We start from the raw sequence: 14,993 nt of genomic DNA on the forward strand, positions 1-14,993 counted from the left end.
TGAGGACTACCCTCAGGGATGACAATTCTCTGGCATTTCTGTACCCAAGCATGTTGGAGAAGCCTCAGGTGCAGAATCCCAGATGCTTATAGTAGGAAGCTAGTAGCCAGCCCAGAGACAGAGTAGTGAAGGGATACAGCAGCATCTTTTATGTACCTGTTGTGAAAGGTCTATCTTCATTACATAAGAGAACTCAACATAAAATCACAACCTCATGGAGGTGGGGTATTTTGAAATTAAGAAACAAAACAATTTCATCTTAAGAGCACAGAGAAGAAACGTATCTCTGAAAACTATGTATTATAATAGCTAGAAACAAGTTTTGGAAAATGTTTTATATTCTTACAAGTATATAAACAGTATGGCCTCTATGTAAACAGTATGGCCTCTATGAAAATGTTTTATATTCTTACAAGTATATAAACAGTATGGCCTCTATGTAAGCAAAGCAGAAAGCCATAGGAGAGAATAGACTGTGATAGAAAGACCAATAGCATGTGAAGAAAGGCAAAACAGTTGGAAAAGAAAGTCTGGGGAGAAAGAAAGATAGAGTTAATTACAGAAATTCTGCACTGAAATTAGTATAACTGATATAGTAGAAAATAGAATGGTTGATAGAGAAGAAATATTTGAGATCTTAGAGAATGCACAAGAAAAAGGCAAACAATAAAATTTTCTGAAAAGGAGAGAAAGTTGAAATTCTCCTGAAGAACTATAAGATTGCCTCTCCAGCCTTACTTAGCAATGGAGCTTCTCCCCAGGTGCAACAGAATATGTAAGGTACAACAATAATAAAACTAACACTAATAAGAGAACAAAACAGTAGCTCACAGTTGCTGGACACTAGTCGTTACCAACAGTGTTCCAATGGCATTATGTTTGCTCATTCATTTATTCCTTTGTTGTCGAGCCTGAGAACTGAGGCAAAGAAAGCCAGTGTGTAGCAAGAGAGAGAAACAGACAGGCAACATGTAGAGCAAGGCAGAGATGAGACAAGAACCACTGAAAGAACAGACTTTCCTCACTTCCATTGTTCCTGCTACTTTTTGACTTTTCCATTGCTCTTTTCAACTCTGCCTAGCCTGTGGTCCTTAACCTAGCCCAGGATCCTTACATTAAACTCCTGTTTTTGCTGAAACTGGTTAGAACTGAATTTCTGTCACTAGCATCTAAAAGGTCCTTACAAATACAGAATCCCAGTCTAAGAAAACTATGAATTACTATTATTGCTAAGGAAGAAAATGAAATATTTGGAGAACCAATTATTAGACTTAAAGAAAATATTTCCTGAGTGGGTTAGTGGTGGACACACCCTAAAGTGACTCTTCTGTAATCCTCTTCCTTGAGTACCTGCAGAAACTATCACTTACTTCTAACCAAAAGAAAGTGGCAAAGGTGATGAAATGTCACTCTCGTGATTACACTTCATAATATAAAATCCTGTGTTTGTAGATAAAGAGAGATTCTCTGTGCTGGTTTTAAGAAGCAAGCTGCCATGTTGTGAGAGGGCCTATGGAACCAGAAATCTTCTAGGAACTGGGGGCAACCTGCAGCTTACAAGCAGCAAAAATCCAGAGCATTTAGTCATCCCACTGTAGGAAAATGGATTCTGCCAACAGCTTGAATGAGTTGGAAGCGGTCAACACTAGACGTAGCCTAGTGAGGCTGTAAGATAGGACACAATCAAGCTGTGTACAGACTCCTGACCCACAGAAACTGTGAGATAATAAATGGGTATTGTACTAAGATGCTGAGTTTGTCAGTTATTCAGCAATAGAAAAGTAATACAACGGTGATAGGCTTAGAAAGTTACTGTCAAAACAAATGAAAAGACTAAGCATATCTGCTTTGGGAAAATTTTTATTTTACATTCCAGCAGAAATTTTGTATTACAATTATTTTTTTAAATGTCCTACATAGAAAAAATGGTGGGCGGTTATTTATATAGGAACAAAAACTAAATTTAGTTATTAAAAAAAATTAACCTCCAGCTTCTCATCTAAAAGAGTGAAAGTCTGATGGCAATGTGGCAACATTTACAGGGCTACAGGAGAAGGGTTTTTACAAGAAGCTTTCTACCACAGTCCCTTTCATGCTTGAAAGAAAAATACATTCTTAGTTATATGAAAACTCAGAAACCATTACATTTATATTTACATATGACTGTGTGTGTGTGTACTCCAACTTTTGGTTGGCTGATATATATGTGACGATATATATGAAGATATAGATATACACATGTATGCATTTTTGAAATATATAAATAGATACATTATGTATATATAGGTTTCTTAGTTGTTGTATCTTCATCTGTCTATTGGTATATCTTCCTATGTATCTTTCTCTCTATTATATATGTATATCTTCATATGTGTGTGTTATGCACTGAATGTTTGTGTCCCTCCAAAATTCATATCTTGAAGGCCTAACCGTGAATGTGATGCTATTTGGAAGGGGGGACTTTGGGAGATAATTAGGTTTAGAAGAAGTCATGAGGGTGGAGTCCTCATGATGAGATTAGTTCCCTCATAAGAGGAGATCAGAGAGCTTACTTTCTCTTTCCTCTTTTTGCCCTATGAAGATACAGCAAGAAGGCAACTGTCTGCAAAACAAGAGAGTTCTCACTAGAATCCCACCATACCAGCATCCTAATCTCATACTTACCAGCCTCCAGAACAGTGAGAAATAAATGTGTGTTGTTTAAGCCATCCAGTCAACAGTATTTTGTTATAGCAGCCTGAGCTAAGACATCATGTATTTATCAGCCAACCAAAAGTTGAACAAAATTAACACCTGAATAGTGAATAAATTTTGGTATAAAAAGGTTGTGGATTTTCCTGTACAAATATCCACTAGTCCAAAAACTAACCTGCTCACCACAAAGCTAAGAAGGAACATCAATTTATAAAATAAATTTGACTGAATTGGTCCCAGTAATGAATCTCCAAGAACATTGAGGCACTGATGATATTTCACAATACCATCTGGAAAGAAAAAGTCAAACGAAAAGAATTTTGTTTTGATTCATTATCTTTCATCATAAGAGTACTTAAAATGAAAGAAAGTAGACATTTAACATTTCTCTGTTTTAGAGTCAGATTCAGAAATACAGATAAATGTCATTACAACCCTGTGAAAACCAAACAGATACCACCTGGCCAGGGGCGGAGGGTGGGTAAGGCATAAAGGGAGGTGGAAGAAAATATGGCAAAACTTGAGTGCATTTGTTTGGGTGACAGAACAATTAGAAAATTGTTTTCTGCTAATTCTTCAACTATTCTTTAACAAATAGGATAACATAAGGCTCCTTACTAAAAAGAATAAATATGGAATAAGCAATATGAGTCTTTCTTTCATAGCAGCAGTATTCACAATAGCCAAAACATGGAAACAACTTAAATGTCCATTGACAGATGAATGGATACAGAAGATGTGGTACATGTATACAATGGAATACTACTCAGCAATAAAAAAGAACAAAATAATGCCATTTACAACAACATGGATGCAACTAGAGCTTATCATAATAAGTGAAGTAAGTCAGAAAGAGAAAGGCAAATAACATATGATATCACTTATATGTGTAATCTAATATATGACACAAATAAACTTATCTACAAAACAGAAATGGACTCACAGACATAGAGGTCAGACTTGTGATTGATCTCACAACCTCTCAAGGGGAGGGGAGCAGAGAGAGAGGGATGGACTGGGAGTTTGGGGTTGGTAGATACAAACTATTACATTTAGACTGGATGAACAACAAGGTCTTACTGTATAGCACAGGGAACTATATCCAATTTCCTGGGATAAATCATACTGAAAAAGAATATAAAAAAATTAAAGTATATACGTGTATAACTGAGTCACTTTGCTGTACAGCAGAGATGGGCCTAACGTTGTAAATCAACTATACTTAAGTTTTAAAAAAGAATAAAAACTGCATAAATTAAAGAGAAAATCTGAAGAAATCTCAGGAACATTGGATTAATCCACACGCAATGCAATAAGTGACCCTGATTTGAATGTTTTGAACACCTTACGAGCATAGGAATCTCCGATCTTGTTTTCACAGACTAAGTACTGTTTGTTTTCTTTTATTTCTTATGATGTTCACAAGCCCTTGCTCACTTGCCCTCAAGGCTCAAGGAAATTAGAGAGATCACTACTATGTATAGCCTCTTTTTAAATCTACTTTAAGAATAATTTCATCTAACCCTATGTCATTGTAGATATCAAATGTAAGAAAATATTTTAGGTAATTGTATAAAATCACATTCTCAAAGCATGGCTATTAGTTAAATATTTAAGACATAATGAGATGTCAGAATCTCTATTTTTTTCTCCTAGTCCACCTGTGTAGGTCCTTTACTTTAAACTATGAAAACTGTGTAACTTCTGGTGTTTGAGATAGGAAATTATTCTGTGCATCTACTCTCTGACATGGCTCAATAAACTTAAAAAAAAACTATAGTACTATTTGTACAGTTGAGCCAGTGATACACTTCTAGGAATTTATACCAAGGAAATAATCAGAAATACAGTTAAATGCTATATGCAATAGTATTTAGCACAGCATTATTTATAGCAAAATTAGATGAATTTTGAAAAGAAAATTAAGGATATAGTTAAATGGATTATGGCAAATTACTGGGCAAATAAATATCATGGTAATTTACTAAAATCCAACGGCTTGCCTTCTTTATAATGATTCCAGTAAATAAAAAAAAATAATAATGATTTAATTACATTTTCTTTTTGTAACAGTTGTATATGCTCATTGTAGAAAGCTTATAAAATACAGAACTATAAACTGAAGAAGTAAATCACCCATAATCCATCACAGAGAGATATCCAATACTGGCTTCCTAGCTCTATCTTGTTCTCTTCTAAACAATTAACATAGTTATTTAGCTTTCTAATTTTACTTAATATTTTACTGTACAAATAAGTTCTGGAGTCAAAATGCCTGGATTCAAATCCTAACTAGACCACTTAAATGCTGTATGTTATTTTGGCAAGTTATAAAACCTTTCTATCTGTATGTTTTCTTACCTGCAAAGAGGAGATAATAATAATACTTATTCACAATAGTGGCCTTACACAAATAATTATTTTAAAGAATAAATAATATAAAATATATTGAGTTGAGACATGGATGGATCTAGAGACTGTCATACAGAGTGAAGTAAGTCAGAAAGAGAAAAACAAATATCATATATTAATGCATATATGTGGAACCTAGAAAAATGGTACAGATGAACTGGTTTACAGGGCAGAAATTGAGACACAGATGTAGAGAACAAACATATGGACACCAAGGGGGGAAAGCCGCAGGGGGGGGTGGTGGTGGTGTGATGAATTGGGAGATTGGGATTGACATATATACACTGTGATGTGTATAAAATTGATGACTAATAAGGACCTGCTGTATAAAAAAATAAATAAAATTAAATTTAAAAAGAAAAGAAAAGAGAAAGCTCAAATGCAAAAAAAAAAAAAAATATATCGAGTGTTTAGCATACATAATACAAGACAGACCTGAAAGGAGAGATAGACAAATGAACCATTGTAGCTGGAAATTTCAACACTCTTCTTTCAGTATTGGAAAGAATAAGTAGACAAAGAATCAGTAAAAATGTAAAATCCCTGAACCATATTAAGAAATTACTTGAATTAATTAATATTTACAAGACATGCCACTCAGTAACAGCAGAATACCTATTTTTTTCCACTGTAAATAGACATTCCATAGATATTCAGAGAGACCACAGACGTCCAAATAGACCATATTCTGAAAACTAAACCTAATCTCAATCAGTATAAATAAATTGAAATCACACACACACACACACACACACACACACACACACACAAATGTTCTATGACTACGTGGAATTAACTAAAAATCATTACCAGAAAAAATACAAGGAAAGTCTCCAAAAAATAAATGGTTAGGGCTTCCCTGGTGGTGCAGTGGTTGAGAGTGCAGGGGACATGGGTTCGTGCCCCAGTCCAGGAAGATCCCACATGCCACGGAGCAGCTGGGCCCGTGAGCCATGGCCGCTGAGCCTGCATGTCTGGAACCTGTGCTCCGCAATGGGAGAGGCCACAAGAGTGAGAGGCCTGCATACCGCAAAAAAAAAAAAAAAAACATTAAAAAAATAAAAAATAAATGGTTAAAAAATAAACAACACACTTCCAATAACACATAAGCATTCTGAAGAAAAAATAACAATGAACATTAAAAAATATTTTGAACTGAATGAAAATGAAAACATATCAAATTTTGTGGGAATGCATCTAAACCAGTGCTCAAAGAGAACTTTACAGCCTGAAATCTTTATATGAAAAAAGAAGAAAAATTTGCAATCAATACTGTAATTTTCTATCTTAAGAAACTAGGAAAAGAAAAGCAAATTAAATCCAAAGTAAGGGGAAGAAAGAAAATAATATAGATAAAAGTATGAATATACCGGGCTTCCCTGGTGGTGCAGTGGTTGAGAATCTGCCTGCCAATGCAGGGGACACAGGTTCGAGCCCTGGTCTGGGAAGATCCCACATGCCACGGAGCAACTAGGCCCGTGAGCCACAACTACTGGGCCTGCGCGTCTGGAGCCTGTGCTCCGCAACAAGAGAGGCCATGATAGTGGGAGGCCCGTGCACCGCGATGAAGAGCGGCCCCTGCTTGCCACAACTAGAGAAAGCCCTCGCACAGAAACGAAGACCCAACACAGCCAAAAATAAATAAATAAAGTAATTAAATTTTAAAAAATGAATATATCAATGAAATAGAAAAGAGAAAAATAATAGAAAAAAATCAGTAAAACAACAAGCTGTTTTTAAAAAAGTTTAATACTTAATAAACCTCTAACTATACTAATAAGTTATTTTAAAAAGGCAAGAGAAGACATAAATTTCCAAGATCAGATATAAAAGAGAGAACATCACTATTGATCCTACAGATGTTAATAGGGTAATAACAGAATTTTATGACAACTGTTTGTTTATTCAACAACTTAGATGTGATAGACAAAGTCTTTGAAAGATTCAAATTACCAAAGTTCATTCCAAAGGAAATAGATAATATAAATAGCCCTATATCTATTAAAGAAATTAAATTTATAATTAAAAGCCTTCAATCAGAGGTATAAAGGGGTTGGGGAGACTCCAAGCCTAGATGGCTTCATTAATGAAATCTACCGAATATTTAAGGAAGAAATATTACAAATTTGACCCAAACTCTTCCTGAAAATAGAAGAAACAGAATACTCCCCAACTCATTAAGTTAATATTACCTTAATACCAAAAGCAAATAAAAATAATCCAACAAACAAAAACCACAGATCTATATATCTTATGAATGTAGACACAACAATCATTAGCAAAAAATTAGCAAATTGAATCCAGCAATGCATAAAAAGATAATACATCATGAACACGTGAGGTTTATGCTAAGGATGAAAGTTTGGTTCAACATTTGAAAATTAATCAATGTAAACCATTAAATAGACAAACAAGAAAAGAAAAAAACTAATGATTATCTTATAAACGCTGGAGAGGGTGTGGAGAAAAGGGAACCCTCTTGCACTGTTGGTGGGAATGTAAATTAATACAGCCACTATGGAGAACAATATGGAGGTTCCTTAAGAAACTAGAAATAGAACTACCATACAACCCAGAAATCCCACTACTGGGCATATACCCTGAGAAAACCATGATTCAAAAAGAGTCATGTACCAAAATGTTCATTGCAGCTCTATTTACAATAGCCAGGACGTGGAAGCAACCTAAGTGTCCATCAACAGATGAATGGATAAAGAAGATGTGGCACATATATACAATGGAATATTATTCAACCATAAAAAGAAATGAAACTGAGTTATTTGTAGTGAGGTGGATGGACCTAGAGTCTGTCATACAGAGTGAAGTAAGTCAGAAGGAGAAAGACAAATACCGTATGCTAACACACATATATGGAATTAAAAAAAAAATAAAGTTCTGAAGAACCTAGGGGCAAGACAGGAATAAAGACACAGACCTACTAGGGAATGGTCTTGAGGATACGGGGAGGGCGAAGGGTAAGCTGGGATGAAATGAGAGAGTGGCATGGACATATATACACTACCAAAGGTAAAACAGATAGCTAGTGGGAAGCAGCAGCATAGCACAGGGAGATCAGCTCGGTGCTTTGTGACCACCTAGAGGGGTGGGATAGGGAGGGTGGGAGGGAGACGCAAGAGGAAGGGGATATGGGGATATATGTATAGCTGATTCACTTTGTTATACAGCAGAAACTAACACACCATTGTAAAGCAATTATACTCCAATAAAGATGTTTAAAAAAAAAAGATCATCTTAATAAATGCAGAAAAAAACACTTGAAAAAATTTAGCTTTCATCATGAAAAAAACTCACAGTGATCTAAGAATTCAAAAGAACTTGTTGGGCCTGAAAAAGAGTATATACAGGAAAGCTATATATAACATTATACTTAATGGTGAAAGAATTAATCAATTAATTAAAGAATTGTTTTAAACTATTGCCACTTGCAGAAAACAAAATCATTTATATAGAGAATCCTAAGAAATTTTAAAACTACTAAAACTAATACATGAGTTTAAGTAAGGTTTCAGAATAGAGGCTCAATATTCAAAAGTCAATTATAATTCTCCACACAATAAGTGAACACTTGGAAATCAATTTTTTTAAATACCATTTACAATAGCATTAAAGACATAAAACATTTAGGGATTAATTCAACAAAATATGTTCAAGATCTGAACACTGAAAACTTCAAATCATTGCTGAGAGAAATTAAAGAAATCGTAGAGAAATGGAGAGAAATACAGAGCTCATGAACTGGAAGATTCATTATTGTTAAGACATCAATTATTTCCAAATATATCTACATGGTTAACATAATCTCAGTGATAATCACAACATGTTTTTGCAAAAATTACATGTTGAATATAAAATTTATATGGGAATACAAAAGACCTATCATAGCCAGAATAATCTGGAAAATGAAAATATTTGGAAGACTCATACTCTCTGACCTCAAGATTCACTCTAAATTTACAGTATCATTGGTATAAGAAGAGAAATACAGATCAATGAAATAGAATAGAGAATTCATATACAGAGCCACAAATATCAATTAATTGCTTTTCTTTGAAAAGTGAAAGGTAATTCAGTGGGAAAAGATAGCCTGATTTCAACAATAGTGTTGGAACAATTTGATAACCACGTGCACACAAATGAATCTCAATCCTTACCTTACAACATGTACAAAAATTATCTCTAAATGAATCATAAACCTAAATATAAGAGCTAAAACTATAAAATACCTGGAAGAAAATATAGGGGAAGATCTTTGCAAACTTGGAATAAGTAAAAATTCCTTGAATAGGACACAAATACGAACGATAAAAGAAAATTGATTGTTGGGTTTCATCAAAATTTAAAACTCCTGTTCCTCTAAAGACACTATTAAGAAAATGAAAATACAAGCCACTCATGGGGAGAAAATGATTGGAAGGAACATATCATATAAAGGAATTGTATCCAGAATATGTAAAGAATTTTTGCAAGTTAATAATGGGAAGACAAACAATCCTGCTCTCTCCATTCCCCCAAAATATACGTGGATAATTATTTGAAGAGTCACTTCATAAAAGATGATATACAAATGACCCTAAGCACATTAAAAATGTTCAACATCACTAGTCATCAGCAAAATTCAAATTAAAACTACAATAATATATCATCATAAGCCTACCACAACACTGTATTAGAGTTCTCTAGATAAACAGAACCAATAGGATGTGTATACAGAGAGAGAGAAAAAGATTTATTTTAAGAAATTTTGTCTTGCAATTTTGGAGACTTGATGAATCCAAAATCTGATGGAAGAAGCCAACAGGCTTGAAACTCAGGAAGAAGTTGCAGTTTAAGTCCAAACCCACGCTGCTGGAAAAGCAAGAAGAGCTAATGTTGCAGATGAAGAAAGTCTGCTGGAAAAACCCCTTTTTGCTCAGTGTAGTTCTGCCTTTTGGTCTATTCTAGCCTTCAACTGATTAGATGAGGCCCACCCATGTCACGGAGAAAAATCTGCTTTACTCAAATTCCACCATTTTCAATGTAAATCTCATTCAAAACAGCCTCACAGAAACACCCACAATAATGTTTGACCAAATATCTGGGCACTGTGGCCTCATCAATCAATTTGACATAAAATTAACCATCCCAAATATCTAAAATTTAAAAGACTGATAATACCAAATGTGGGTAAATTTGTGGAGCAATTCCAAGTCATATATATTGCTGGTGGACATGATACAATCACGGTGGAAAATACTGGGGTCATTTCTTGTAAGTTATACATACCTTTATCATACAATCCAGCAGTCCTACTCTAAGAGATATGAAAACACGTGTTCCCCCAAGACTTGCATGCAAATGCACATAAGAGTGATATTCATAATAGTCAACTACTGGGAACAATTCAAATTTCTATTAACTGGTAATGGATAAATAAATTGTGGTATATTGATACAATAGAATACCGCTCAACAGTAGGAGCAAACTACTGATAATACAACATTGTGGAGGAATCTCTAAAGCATTTGTTACATGGAAAAAGGCATATGTGAATGACTACATATGAGTCCATGACTGTATGAGCCCATTTACTTGACATTCTAGAAAAGACAATACTATAGGAATACAAAATATATCACTGGTTGCCAGGGTCTGAGGTGAGAGGCAGAGATAGACTGAAAAAGGATTCAAGGAAACTTCTGGGGGGAAGAAATTGTTCCATATCTTGATTATGATTGTAATTATAGATTGTTTACACCTGTCAAAACTCATCAAACTGTCTACTTAAGAGGATAACTTTTAGTAATGTAAATTATATTGCAAAAACCCTAACTCTTAAAAACAATGGATGAAGAAATGCATTAATTAACTAAACAATTAACTTCTAATAAATATTTTCAGATTATGAAAACTGAAATTATCAAAAAATATTTAATTAGTATTTAGTATTGTATCATTGTTATTTTCTCATATCAGTAAATTATCCTTTGATAATGTCTATAAATTAAAACTGAAAGATCAATCTCTGTGTTACACACACATGCATACAACACACAAATACACACACACAGTTTTCTGGAACATTGGAAAGGCAACAAAGATTTCCTTGGTATCAGCATAACAAAAAATGGCATGATGGAATGTGTGAGTAGGGACCGAATTCTCCCTTTTTCCATAGCGTGCTGTTAGTGTAGAGACGCTGGCCTCAAGCAAAATTTAGGGAGCCAATTTAAGAATCATGAATTTGGTAGGTCAAACTTACATCAGTGTTAATACCAGTGACTATTAAAGGGTTGTTTGAGAGCAGAGGCAGAGGTGGAGGAAATGTGGCAGTTGCCATGCAGTGGTGAAAATTACACGTTCAGCTTCTGTCAAGGGGAAGCCCCTGGGGTCTTCCATAAATAGTTGATGAGACGTGTTCCCTTCAACGGCAGGTAGGTATGAGCCTGGGAGATAGGTTTGACACTAACTCTAATGAGCACATAATGTTCCAAATCCCGATGTTTTGATCTTTGATGTAACAGAAACTGTTTCTACACTAAGCCTTCAAACAAACTGAAAGCAAAAGGATATATGAGGTTTATGAATGCATTTGAATATCAGAGCTGCATGTTTATTTTAAAACAAGGAGACATGATCTGCATTTGAGGACATGAAATAATGTCCACTATTGCCTGGATTTTGGGAGCTTCCAGTCCTGCCCCTGCCCCTACCTGAGCTCTATGACTGGACAAGGCATTTGGTTTTTCTACATCTCATTTTCCCTATCAATAAAATGGGAGAGTTTAACTAAATATAAGACTAAAAATAACTGGATTCAGGACCCAGGCATGTTTTGTTTGGCATTTTGTTTTGGTATATATATATATATATATATATATATATATATATATATATAATTTTTTAAATTAAATATGTTGCCAACATTGAAAAATTAAGAGTTTTTACACAACATACAGATTTACAGCTGCTTCAAAACACCTTAAAGATACTCAATCTTCATTTAAGCTTGAGGCCAAATGTCTGGATTTGATGTACAGTTGTCATGTTTAAACAATGTGTCGCCCTCCATTAGCCAGAATCCCATTACTCTACGTCACCTACCTGACTCTGTAAGGCGTGGGAGTTCATGACACCTGAACTAGCTGCTACTAGGTCCCTTCCATCCTTAAGATGCCATGCCTCGCACTTAATTACTGCAAACAGCAAAACTAGTGAGAACTGCTACCAAAACAAGCTAAAATCTACCGATTGTCTATTCTATTGTACAACGCCAATTGCTGCCACTGCATCCCAAACATCCTTCTTCTGATCAGAGAGTAAACTTCGAGGAAGCTGTTTCACAAAAGGGGAGGAAAATGCAAGAGAACCCAAAGGAATATGTCCACTGCTTTGTAACCAACAGCAAAATACCACCTCATGACAAAACTTCCTGACCTGATCGGTCGGCAGTTGAAACGCTGCACCCGCTCTGTCAAGGAAGATTAGCGTCATTATTAAGTTTAATTGAATGGACATTTTTGGGCACCCGGTGAAGACCAGATCCTATACCACATAATAAGAATACGGAGATCCATAAGACACGATCCTTGGCCTCATAGCCTCAGACACTTAAATACATAATTTTAAAATATATATTTTATATAATATAAAATATATTTAATTAAAATGTTAATAATCGAGAATTACAAAATATTTTAATCAATGTACTGATAGAATTAGATATGGGACAGAGGTAACATAAAGAAAATGTGGCTTTCCAGAGACTTTGCATTTACTGTTTCTCTCTCTGGAACATTCTTCCCCTAGTTTCCAAGTGGTTCATTCTTTCTCCTCCTTCACATCTTTGTTCATATGTCTTTGCCAACCAACCTGTTTCAACTGAAATTACCCCTTCCCCCAGCCTTAGTATCCTGTACTCTTTCCTGCTTTATTTTCTCCATAGCACTGATAAGTATCTTTCATTCTCTACATTTCACTTACTTATTTTGATTATTGTTCATGTCCCCTACTGGAATGTAAGCTCCATGAGGCAGGGATTTTTTTTAATGTTTTGTTCACAACCATTTCCTTATTTGCTAGAATAGTGTGTAGACACAGAAGGCACTGGGTAAATATTGGTTGAATGATTCAATGAGTGAAGTCATCAGTTCTCCTCAAGTAGGTCAGGGCAAACTTCCTGAAGATATGATTTATGAACAGATGGGTTTTGAAGGATGAATAAAAGTTCACTATGTTAAATGATGAACTCAGGGGAGAGCATTTTAGGAAAAGAGAGCTGCATGTGCAAAGGCAAGAATGTGAGAAATGTCACTGCATATTCAAGAAGAGTGAGTGTTTATAGTTATTACGTATATATTATTATCAATAATAATAGTGGTGCGACTTTCCAAGTTATAGTTCCAAAGAGTGTTAGATACTCTCATAAGTTCTTTGTAGGCAATGCTTAATTTCACTCTCATAAATCCTTTGAGGTCATTAGAATTCACCCTGTTTTGGGGGCTCAAACAGGTTACATTTTGCCCAAAGCCACAGAGCTAGTAAATGCCAAAACAACATTTAAATTAGTTTGGTGTCTCTAAACCTGTGCTCTTTCCATAGGTAGACTCCGATCCGACTTTAGACAATACTGGCTCCATCATTAACCAGAGGTTTAACTTAGTCAAGTACAGTTGATGATTCTCATGGTTTTGAACCCTTTAAGAATGTTTTTATGAGTCACATACATGACAAAAGGACTGGATGGCATAGAAAATCTTCATTTCTTTGGTCTAAAATGACTTACGTGCAAGTTAAATTGATGTTTCCCTCCCAGATTCCATTTCTTCATCTGTGTGTCTAAAGACACACATGCACTCCGTGATAAGAAGCCAAAAGTTTCAACTAAAATCTCCTTCTTCATTTGCAAGAATCCTTTATGATATCATAAAAGAAACAAAAAAGAAAGGGAAGTTAGAGAAAAAGAAAAAGATAACTTCTAATTTCAGAACATACTAATCTTGTCTCTCTAAGGACTGCTATTAGGCGTTTGTTTAGCTGTAGCCGATTCAGAAGCCAATTGAATATACAGTGTTTATTTCAAAGCATTATTTTCCTCTGCCACCCTGTAATTTTTCTGGGAGAATATTTGCATTTAGATGTTACCTGTATAAAGTGATGGATATGACCATAAACAATTTGAAGACAATGAGAAAAAAAATAGTTAAAGCAAAGTGAAAGGCAGCTGCAAAGGCAAGAAGTGAGAAGATAAAATAAGAAAAGGGGGCTCATAGATTTAACTTCACATAAAATAATGTGAAATCAAAAGAGACATGGAAAAGAGTAAGGACAAGTCAAAGAAAAATCAAAGGCAATGAGGGTGCTATTTTTATATATTAAAACATAATTAATATTCATCATGCTCTTTAAAGGGGAAGTGGAAAATTGAGGGAGAGAGGAAAGCAAAGGAAAGGAGTGAATAAATGGTTCAAGATAATAATAAGGGAATAAAACAGAGATAATTGGAAAGATTCTATGGCCCAAGCCAAAGTATAAACAGTCCAACAAAATGCTATTTTTAAAATGTTATAAAATATAATGGAAAACAATCATTCATTCATCCACCCATTCATTCAGCCAGTGTTTCGAGGGTACCTACTGTGTACCAGCCCTGTGCCAGACACTGGAAATATGAAGATGAATAGGCCTGATCTTTCCTTCAAGAAAACTAGAATTGGACACTTAGGTTAGGATCAAATTTTTTGAGTAGAAGTAAGAGATTCAAGAGTCATTTCATATTGCCTCTCCACTACAAAATCGAAAAGTGTTATTTGAAATATTAAACTACCTTGCATTAAACGCAGACTCTATCTTGTTTTTCATAAGGATGGCTTTTGACCTATACTTGGCAT

General features: G+C 34.8%; 1 long non-coding RNA gene across 1 annotated transcript in view; it reads right to left on the minus strand.

Moving 5' to 3' along the window:
- Positions 1-14,993, minus strand: part of LOC132426049 (uncharacterized) — a 69,565-nt gene that overhangs the window by 38,116 nt on the left and 16,456 nt on the right. Inside the window, exon 2 of the long non-coding RNA XR_009519579.1 lies at positions 13,889-14,016. This is a non-coding gene — a long non-coding RNA (uncharacterized lncRNA). The remainder of the gene's footprint in view (positions 1-13,888; positions 14,017-14,993) is intronic.

This window comes from Delphinus delphis, chromosome 5, assembly GCF_949987515.2.
Source record: "Delphinus delphis chromosome 5, mDelDel1.2, whole genome shotgun sequence".
Classification (NCBI taxonomy): domain Eukaryota; kingdom Metazoa; phylum Chordata; class Mammalia; order Artiodactyla; family Delphinidae; genus Delphinus; species Delphinus delphis.